We start from the raw sequence: 10149 nt of genomic DNA, 5'->3' as shown, positions 1-10149 counted from the left end.
AACTGGAAGTGGTTAGATCTAAACTGAACACAAGGAAGAAATGTTTTACAATAAGGGTGGTGAGACACTGGAAAAGGTTGCCCAGAGAGTCATGGATGCCCCATCCCTCAAAGTCTTCAAGGCCAGGTTAGACCTGGCTTTGAGCAACCTCAAAAACAAGACAGAAATTTGTTTTATGTGATTCTTTACAAGCAATTAAGAGAGAAAATGAATTCCTCCCACGAAGGGGATCTCGGGGTGACAGGGCTGTTCTGCCCCTGGAGTTAGTCCAGAGAAAGGGCAGGGCCACCCTGGCCACAGCTGTGGTCGCCAAGCTGGCCACACTCTTGGTGGCAGAGGAATTGCTGGGCCGCTGCAGAAGCTGACGCAGGAAAGGCATGCGTGTGCAGCAGCGAGCAAACTCTGCTCCTCTGCAGCCTGGTGACAGTCGTGCCAGAAACCGGCCTCTGACGGGCTCTGCAGCTGCTGCATTGCACTGGCACCCCCTGACCTCTCCGAGAGCACAGCCAGGACTCTACTCCCCCCAAAATCCACTCCCAGGACTGGAAGTTCACTCTGACGAGTCTCTGAAGCAGGGCTGTAAACACAGGCTGCAGCAGGGACACAAAGCCTCCATGCAAAACCAAGAGATCCATGTGCCACCTGGTGTCCAAAAGCAGCTCTGCACCGTGACCCGATTTGCCCACAGTCGAAGGTTTTCACCTCTCCAAAACGTAAATAGCATCACCATCGGGACAAGCACCCCCGACTCTGCTGCAGAAACATCGAGTGCCACCCTGCCTGTCCTAAACACCTGCGGCTTACGGTACAGCAACACAGATCTTCAGAGAACACCTGCATGCTTTCCCTCATGCAAGTCACTTCTGTCCCAGTAGGAACCTGCTTGCCAGGCTCCCAAGTCCTAGGGACACCTCAAACTATGAAACTTAGGGAAAAATTAAAAAGAACCCCAACCATAAATCAGTACATTCAGAAAACAGCCTTCAACTTAGACACCAAAAGTAGCAGGGGAAACACAAAGCAGATGCTTCCAGTACCAGCAGCAGAGCAGGGAGCTGCTGACAAAAAAAAAAAAGCAGCGGAAAATGGCCTTAGAGTGAAACCTTGCTGTCCCTGCAGCTGGTGCCACCACCAAGGCAGGTCCTGGGCTGTGCCCTTCAGCAGCCAGAAGGGTCAGGGCTGGCCCTGGGCAGAGCACCGAAAAAGAGCCATACACTCTGGGGAAGAACAGATTTCTCTGATGAACATGCAGTTCTCTTCCCCTGAGCAAGATAAAAAGCTCAAAGGCATGAGACTTTTCTCCCGTTCCACCCTTTTAAGGAACATGAGGTTGGCCATGTCTGTGTACATTGCCTTCCAAGCCCTCCTATTCACACATCCCCTCTATTGCACATCTGCAGGGCTTGCCCTAATCACTGGGTCATAACACAGTCTCAAACCCTGTCCTTAGGACAGGGGAAGTCCTCTCCAAAGGGCATGCTCTGGAGCTGCAGGCAGAGCGAAGGGTAGAGATCGTGGGACCAGGAGCGCTCCCTCTCCCCAGGTGATGCACGCACGCAGCGCCTGGATCCTGCTGCTTTCCTGCCTTGAGTGCAAAGGCAGGGAAATAGCTGCACAAATGTCTGATAGCGAGAGAGATGTTACAAAGAGCACTCAGAGATGGGGGCTGAGAGCCCCAACATCTACCTGGTAATGCAGAAGGAAGGAGAGGAAAGAAAACCAGTGAGAAGAGCAGTAACTGGCTGTACGCAGTGCCAAGCAGACATCTCTGCCAGGCAGCCTACTCTTAACACAACTGTTGGGACAGGCAATCGAGCAGAAGCGAGAGAGATGGTGCAGAAAGAAAGCACAAAGCACGGCATCCATACTCAAGAGGGTGCAAGGCACAGACCGCAGAGTGGTGAGCAGCACACCACACCGTGCAAGGTCCTGCCACTGCCACAAACCCTGCCTACAGCCAACCTGGCTCTGCCTCGCAGGCTGCTTGTGAGTCACACCAAGATGCAGGCATCACGCAGCCATGGCTTAGCCAGGAGATCCCTCCCTCCTCTCACAGCTAAAGAGGACCTCATCATCTGCAAGGGCCTCTAGGTCTTCACAAGATCTTACTAAGGACTGCCAGCTTATTAAGCCACTTTACACAGGAGAAACACCTCAGCTCAGTGATGAAGACCTTCCAATCCACCCGAGCCTTCAAAGGTGGCAGAGGAAAGCATGTACCAGCATGCTGCAAGCCAGGCCTCCCACACAGTTTCTGGAGGACCAAGCACTTCAGGTCCCTTCAGGTGCTCTGCCCTGCCCTCTCTCTGCACACAAAGGCAAAGGTGAAATCACCTCCTTCTGCTGAAAATTGGCTTCTCTATGGAGTACAGCAAGCAGGGCCCTGAAACCCCTCAGCCAGGGTGATGAGATGAGACAAGGGAAAGGACGAACTTGCTGGAGTGAAAGAACAAGGTGTAAGGTGGCCTTTAAAATGTAGGTCCTACCTTAGTCCAATGTGGTCTTCACCATTGTTCGCTGGTTGAGAATCTTCTTTGGAGATGATCCCCATGCACAGGCTCCCCCAGATTCGAAGCCAAGGGCAGGAGGGGGAATGCCCATTCCTCATGGAGGTGGTGGGATGCCAGAACACTCTGGGTGCAGGGGAGCTGGTGGGATGTCTCCAGAAACAGTCTCTGGTAGTGCATGGGTGGTTGTGGCTGGATGTTCCCTGCAGCACCTGGAAGCGAAGCTGCAGGCAGGGAAGCAGAGCCTGAAGCCATTTCTCTCTTGGTGCCTCTTCAAGGTGTTCTTTCAGCCTCTCCATCTGAAGCAGAAACAAGAACATGCCAGTGGTCAGCTCATAATTCAGCTGCCCAGAGCAAACAGGGTACTACCCTGAAGCACGTTGCAAACAATCAAGTTTATCTCAAATCCCCATCCTTCTCCTCACAAGATGCTGCCAACTTCCCTTGTCAATGAAAAATGAGCAAAAGGCAGCGTAACAGGTAACCTGTATCATCACTTGGGGACTTGACACCCTCCTGCCATGAGCTGATAGAGGGAAAGATGCATTCCTGCACCAGGGTGACCTCAGAAGAGGTCTGGTGAGCAAGCTACAGCTGGAAGCACAATAGTGAAGCAGAGTCTGCTCCCATGTCCAAAAGTCAGTGGTTGAAACAGGCCTCAGAGATGTGTTATGGTTTATTTGGTCTGTCTCAACTGTTAGGAAGCTGGCAAACATATATGTAAGTGTCCCAGCAATCTATGTCCATGAAGATCAAACAGGGTGCTAGAGATGCACTGTGTAGCATAGAAAGAAAACCCCAATTTTCTGTTTGCGCCATCCTAGTGTCAGTGATGATAAACAGGGTAGAAAGTCTGTGGATCTGCAGGACAGCCAGAGCCTGTGCTCTTATGGTGGTGTGTCCACACCACGGTCAGCCTGTAGCCCTCACTGTTTGACACCTCAGAGTCCCTGACAGACCTTCTCTTGTGCTGCATGACCCCTTTTCATCATGTGCCCTCCCCTCCTCTCAGCTTTTGACCTGACACTGGCATCAGGCAGGACAAGCCTGGTGAGATGAAATCTCTTGCCCACAGTATCCAGTATCTCAGAAAGGAGAAGTGTCCTGTGGTCAGCTCACTCCTGCCTTGTGATGGGGGAGAGGCAGAGCAGGAGCTACCACAACCCACTGCCCAACTCCCAAGCAGCCCAAGAACTGCAGCAAAATTAGTTGAATGTTTCCATCCCTTCGATCTGTGCTCTCTCATCTTGTCAAAGGTAAACAGCCAGAGGGAGAAGGCTCAATAACAGAGATGTTTTTCTTCCTCTCCTCCATCAGAGGAGCTGCTTACAAAAGCACATTGTCACCAAGAAAGGTATTTCTACAGAATTTTGATTTCAAGACTGTTTTGTGTAAACAATTGCAAGAAGCTTTATCTTGCTCTCTGTTGTTTTTCTCAGGGGTAAATTTCTCAATACGTTTAAAAAACTCCAACAAACCAGCATGCATTTTCTATTCTATCAGACAAGGGACTTAAGAGCAGAAATGTCCACATCCAAATCTGAAAGTTTCCTTAACTATTCAGTGTTGCTCTCCAGAGAGCAAAGCCAAGTATGCACAGACTGCCTGGGCTTCCAGGCAGAGCATGGCACTCAGTGCAACAATAGATTACGTGAACTGAGGACGCCAGCTAACACTGAGCATCCTGAACAACACAGATTGCAATATTTCTGCTTTTTCCTGCCCCACACTTCTGTTAATACAAAAAAGCAACTCTAAGAATATGCTTAGCAACTTACAGGGGGAGTCTTTGTGTCCAGGGAAAAGCTAAGACACTGCAGGGTCAGTCCTACATAAGCCAGGTCACTCCAGGGCAGATCTGGGTGATGCTGAGCTGAAAGAAGCATGTGAGGGGAATGCTGGACAAAGTACAGAAGGAAAGATTTAAGGCAGACAACTCTATTCATACTAAATCTAAGATTCAAACCTCTTTAGAGCACAACAAAACACCAGAGCTGCCTGTAGAACAGAAGAGCAGGGCAAGAATCAGCTCAAGGAAAGCTGACCCAGAGGCTACTTTTGGGCTAGGGAGAAATTAAAGTAGTCGTCTGTGGACTGATCCTGCTGGCCTCAGGTCTATGGATACTGCCAAGAGAAAAAAAAAGCAGGGAGCAGCCAGAAGCAGCACCAGTGTTATTCAGCCTCTTCATCTTTCTCCTGTCTCTACCTGTTTTAGCAAAAGTGACTCAAAGCCTCCTGAGGGCACTCCCCAGTTCTCTGACCAGGGAAGCCTCTCATTGTTTCTCCTCCTTCCAATGTCACCTCTCCCCAGAAAGGGACAGAGCTCTTTGAGGAGAACACAGTCTCTGGCCTGCTGTACCCCATCCCCAACTCATCAGCCCATGTCTCAGCCCGAGATGGACCTCCTCACTCAGATGGGAGACTTTGCTTGCCAGCTCCTACTTCTCCGCAGTCATCTGCTGCTTCCCCAGGTCCGGCATCTCCTTCCCACCACGTGCATCGAGTAGTTTCTCCTCAAAGTCCCTTTTCGCCACCTTCATTTCAATTTGCAGCTGTTCCATGCAGTCAGTTCCGAGTCCAGCTGCAGAGGCAACAAACATATCAGCTGAGCAAGGACGTACAAGGAGTATGTGTATATATAGGGATGGGGGGGATTCCTTGCTTTTCCTAAAAAGCTCTCAAAACCTCGACCATGCAGCTCTCATGCAGTACTCCAGTCACAATCAGAGATAAAGATTCATGCCTCTGCCTAACCCAAGAGGCAAAAAAACCCCCTAACAGTCCCATCTGCAGTCCAGCAGTGTTGGCCCCAAGTTTCCCAAGGCACACATTCACACTGAAGCACAGGCAGCAACACCTTTCTTACTGGGAGGGATTCACACTACAGATATGGCACAGTCTGGAGGCAGCTTCTTGCCACAGTGACAGGAATAGCATTTTTCAATTCCACCCCATTACAGCTTCCATTATTTCACACCAGACAGAAACTGCAGGGGACTATCTGACTGCCTGCAAGTTCAAGAGGTAGGGGAGACTCACACCCACAGCTCAAATGTTGTTTTCCCTCACTGTGCAACCTGTTGTTTTGGTGTTTTTTTTTAATTAAGATGTAAGCATATGCCCCGTCAGAAAGATCAAGCACAATATGTACAGCGGTAATGAATTAGGCAGAAGTGAGTGGCAGCACTTGTAGTCCAGCAACAGGCAAAACAGGCTTTAGTCTGATCCCTGCTAACTTGTTACCTAACCACATCAGCAAAAAACCTTTGTCTCCAGTTCCACTACTCTGCTTCAATTTTCTTCACCTTGGTTTTATCAATTGAGTTATCTAAAAAGAAAAGGAAGGGAAATACTATTAAGAAAAGAGCTGATGTAAACACTCTCCCCTTTTCCTTCTCCAATACACTCACAAGCTGCACAATGTCCCATGCCACCCACTGCAGGGCTGTGCTCTGCCCTTGCTGGAGAAACCCCATCTGCTACTGCAGAACCTCTGCCTGAAGACTGACATGCCCCTCTCTTAGGGAGGACACCACAGAATAATGGTTTCTTCTGGAAGCTGCTGTCACTACAGACCACTGGATCCTGGTAGCACTCCCTGCCCATTCTGGATTTCATACGGGTAGAATCGCTGTGCTCAAGCAATGGGAGATGTGCTCTAAATGAAGTAGTGAAGATCAGCCTCAATCCCCATCCCATGTGCAGCATGGGGATGGGAGCAGGCGTGCTGAAAACAAACACAACAAGACAGCTCAGGTTAAGGAAAGACATGGAGAGAAAGAAGCAAGAAACTCTGACAGCCAACAGCTCCAGTGAATACAGGGATGAAGTAAAAGGGTTTGCTCTAGGACCATGATCTGACGGGGCTGGTTTTAGCAGAGCTATAATCAGTGAAAGCATTTACCTATCAACCGCTCAGGGTTCATGTCAAGGTGCTTGCACCTGAAGTTGGGGTCAGCTCCATTTTTGTACGACTGGGGAGACACATTCATCAATCAGCTTATAGTAGAGAGGTCTGCAGCAGAAGGCGACAAAGCAACAAAGCATTAATATTCCTGCAAGCTCCTGGATTCAAATAAGGAAAGGTCTCACAATGACATATTTGTCACTGAGTTTTCATAAACATGCCCAATTGTAACTTTTCAAGATTTCAGAGAACATGAATGAGGAAAATGCGGAACGGCTTCTCCATGCAGGACAAACAAGTAAACTAGGACTTCTCCAGGTAGAGGGACAGTGAAGGGGAGGAACAACAGAGGTTTAAAATGATGAATTGTAGGGGTATGGAAAGGATGGGGAGGATTCTGCTGTTCACCATCTATTGAAACAAGACTGGACCCATCCCACAAGATCACGGATCAGGTTCAAAACAAACAAGAGTTTTGAATGGGAATTGGACTTGATGATCCTTACGGGTCCCTTCCAACTTGAGACATTCTATGACTCTATGGTAAGAGGGAGCTCTTCACATGAAGGGCAGTGGAGCTGAGGCTCTCCTGCTCCAGGGATCTTACAGATGCTCAGAGATGATACACCTTCAAGGAGGGACCAGGCAGATTTATGGAAAACAAATCCACTCAGGGCTACCAGGTACGTTGAAACTACACCTGACTCAGTCTTGGAGCAACATGAGGTTGGAGGCCAGAAGATGCTTCCCCTTTCTCATATACTTCCCCAGGCACCAGCTTTCAGTCACTGTCACAGCCAGGATATGGGTCCGGACATTCAGGTAGACCAAGTAATCAACCATTTAGTCTGAACCCCTACTTTAAGTTCTTTCAAATAACAAGCTTGCTTTTTAGATAACATGAGGTCTCTAATTTCTCTGAATCTCTGCTAGAAGCAATAAAGCATCAAGACATCAATGGCAAGTAGACTCCATACTAGGCAACCCTCAGCTTTTTGACTAGCATCTCCCCTATTGCTGGCTATCAGCTATTTCTCCTCTAAACTAACCTTTATCCTCAGGCCCTGCAGTACAGGTTCCTTCTCTGCTCACACAGGCAGCAGCAAGCTCACCACTCCTGCTGGCAGCAACCTTTACTGCCCTTCACCCAGGAACAACTCCTGAATGAGTTCAGAAAACAACTTTCAGAGAGCTCAGCAGTCACTAGAAGGTGGCAATTACCTCAGCTGTTCTTAGATCTTCCAAAAAATTCCTTCATCTTTGCTTTATGTGGGACTTTTAGTTGCTTTATTTTATTCTCTTCCAACTAATGGTTTGTCCTGTTTTGGTTTGGCACAGTATCTTTCCACTTCTGAAAGTCAACTTCTTTCAAAAGGGAGAGCATAAACTACAAATGTAAAAAAATCCACAACAATCATCTGACTACAGAAAGTCATGAACTCTGCAGCCATTTACAAGGAAGCACACAAGTAACAATTTAAAAAGAGCTTGCTCTAGACACAAACTTGCCAGATTATATTCTTGATGTATTTAAGCACAGTGGCAGACCTATGGAGAGGTTATGTGCATAGATATGGAAAACAAAGGACTGAAGACCATTTAACCTTTTTTTTTTTTTAACTAATTTCAAGTAACTTTAAGCTTTCAATAATCCTTTAGGTGAGCACCACCTTTTGCATGAGGATTTCCCTGGGGATCCTCTGCATAATACTCCTTTTTTCTCTCTTCCCCCTAAAAATATTAGTCTTACAAGTCTTCCACACAACAAAAAAAAAAAGCCACTTTAACAAAAGGAAAACAGAACAGCTGAGAAAGACAGAATTTATGAATCTTCTCTTTTCTGCTCTTTGCAGGCAAAGACACAAGAAGGATCATGGCAATTTTTTATGTTTTTAAGAATAATTTGGAGTAAGAACAGCAGCAAATTGGCTGCAGACCACAGCCAAGCAGCACTAGACATACATGCCATCATCAGAGCCCTTAGGAGACCACCCTCAGGTCTTGGGTTGCAGGTCCCAGACAATGGCATAGACTTGCATGCAAGCAGACTTTCTTCCTGCCACCTCCTCCTTAAAGCCTCTTACTTTCCTGTCAAAAAACAACCCTAAAATTCCCATTCTGCTTTCTGATGAGGCATCTTAGTTCCCCAAGGAATGATACCAGAACTAATCTTTGAGTGGAAAGAGTGCAGGGGCCACTTCTGGAGGTAGGGATGGAAAGGTGTAGTTTCAGTCTTGCCCAGGAGGAGGGCTCTGGAGTCAGTCAGGCAACAGCGGGGTCTTGACTCACTCTTGCCCACCCCATCCCAAAGCCAGGCTTGAACCACCGGCTGCCTCCTCCACTTTCCAGATCAAGCTGAGAAGTGAGGTGCTCCTCACTGTAAGGAGGTGTTGAAATCCAGGATGTATCAGCTCCCTATCAATGTCAAGTCTGAAGTCCAGCTCATAAGGGTAGATCGTGGTATTGATCAGCTGCACAGAGGCCACCTAAAAACAATGAAACAAAAAAAATTAAGAGACACCTTCTTCCATGAGTTGGAAGTCAGTGGCTAGGACTTACAAGGAGGCCAGAAAAGCTGCACACACAAAGCTGCAGCAGAAAAAAGCAGCAAAGCCAAAGGCATTTCATCCATACCAGATCCATCCTGCTACAAGATCTCCAGCTCCTGCACTAGGCTCCAAGTGCCTCATCCACAAAAACCTGAAGAATTAAGTACCTTCAGTGCCCCCAAGTCACCACTCTTCAGGCCATCCAACAGAGGCTGGAATCGCTCCACCTTATCTATTCCTGCTCCTTCAGTCAATGCCTCCAGAGCCTGCTCATCCCTGCTGTGAAAGAGGATCAGTTGCAGTCCCACAGGGCTGGACAAAGAGATGGAAAGTATTTTGTAAGTCCCATGATAAGTAGATGATGAGGTGATAGTACCAGAAAATGTACAGCAGGGAAAAAGCAAAATAAGGTAGTGTAGGTATGGTAAGGATTTACTAAAGAGGAAGAAACTTCCACTACCATCTTCCCTGCTCATACCAACAACTGCCCTGAGGTGCCTGGGCAGACACCACATGGCACAAGCTGGAGCTGATTGTCTCCAGGCCCTGGACAAGGCTCTTGCCTGGTTATTCACAAAAGCCTTCAGGCATCAGATGATCTCACATCTGCTCCATATCCCATAGGAGCTGTGAGGAAGGCAATCAGCCAGCTGCCAAACTTACAAAAGAAGATACATGCCCTCTCCCCTCCAGAGCTCCTCGGTAAAGCTCTAACGAGGCTGTTAGCACTCACACCGATCCCACCTTAATTGCATCTTACAGAGAAAAGACAGGAGAAAAGGTTGCTTATGCAGAAAACCACCAGACTGAGCTCTGATACGGCCAATATTCATATTGCTATGAACTGCCTGCCCATACACACAGGAATTCCTCAGCTGTATCCCAAACACAGATCTCAGCATGGATTTAAGTAGCTGAGATGCCACAAAAAGACATGGTGGGAAAAGGGTACATTTTTTTTCCCCACAAACAGAACACCATGTTGGCATCATGAATCCTAACACTTTCCAGAAATCTTGAGAAAAAATTACGGGATCCCAAGACAGCAAATCAACCCCAAGAACTGCAGAAGAGATGTGTGAATGCTATCAGCTGCCATGAAAAAGCAAAGACCCCAAGTGCTGGGGTGGCAGGAGCAGCAAGAGGAAACCAAGGGTGGGCACTGTCTGCCAGGCACGAGGGTAGG

At 48.0% G+C, this 10149-nt stretch overlaps 1 long non-coding RNA gene across 1 annotated transcript; it reads right to left on the bottom strand.

Moving 5' to 3' along the window:
• Positions 1 to 4915: 4915 nt before the first annotated feature.
• Positions 4916 to 6773, bottom strand: LOC104839064. The gene is made up of 4 exons (XR_775133.1): positions 6412 to 6773; positions 5999 to 6234; positions 5751 to 5835; positions 4916 to 5088 (listed from the first exon to the last, which is right to left on the bottom strand). It is a non-coding gene; the product is annotated as an uncharacterized LOC104839064 (long non-coding RNA).
• Between the last annotated feature and the right edge of the window lie 3376 nt (positions 6774 to 10149).

The sequence above is a fragment of the Haliaeetus leucocephalus genome, unplaced genomic scaffold (genome assembly GCF_000737465.1).
Source record: "Haliaeetus leucocephalus isolate CR32 unplaced genomic scaffold, Haliaeetus_leucocephalus-4.0 Scaffold656, whole genome shotgun sequence".
Lineage (NCBI taxonomy): Eukaryota > Metazoa > Chordata > Aves > Accipitriformes > Accipitridae > Haliaeetus > Haliaeetus leucocephalus.
This window is presented reverse-complemented; position numbering and strand designations above follow the sequence as displayed.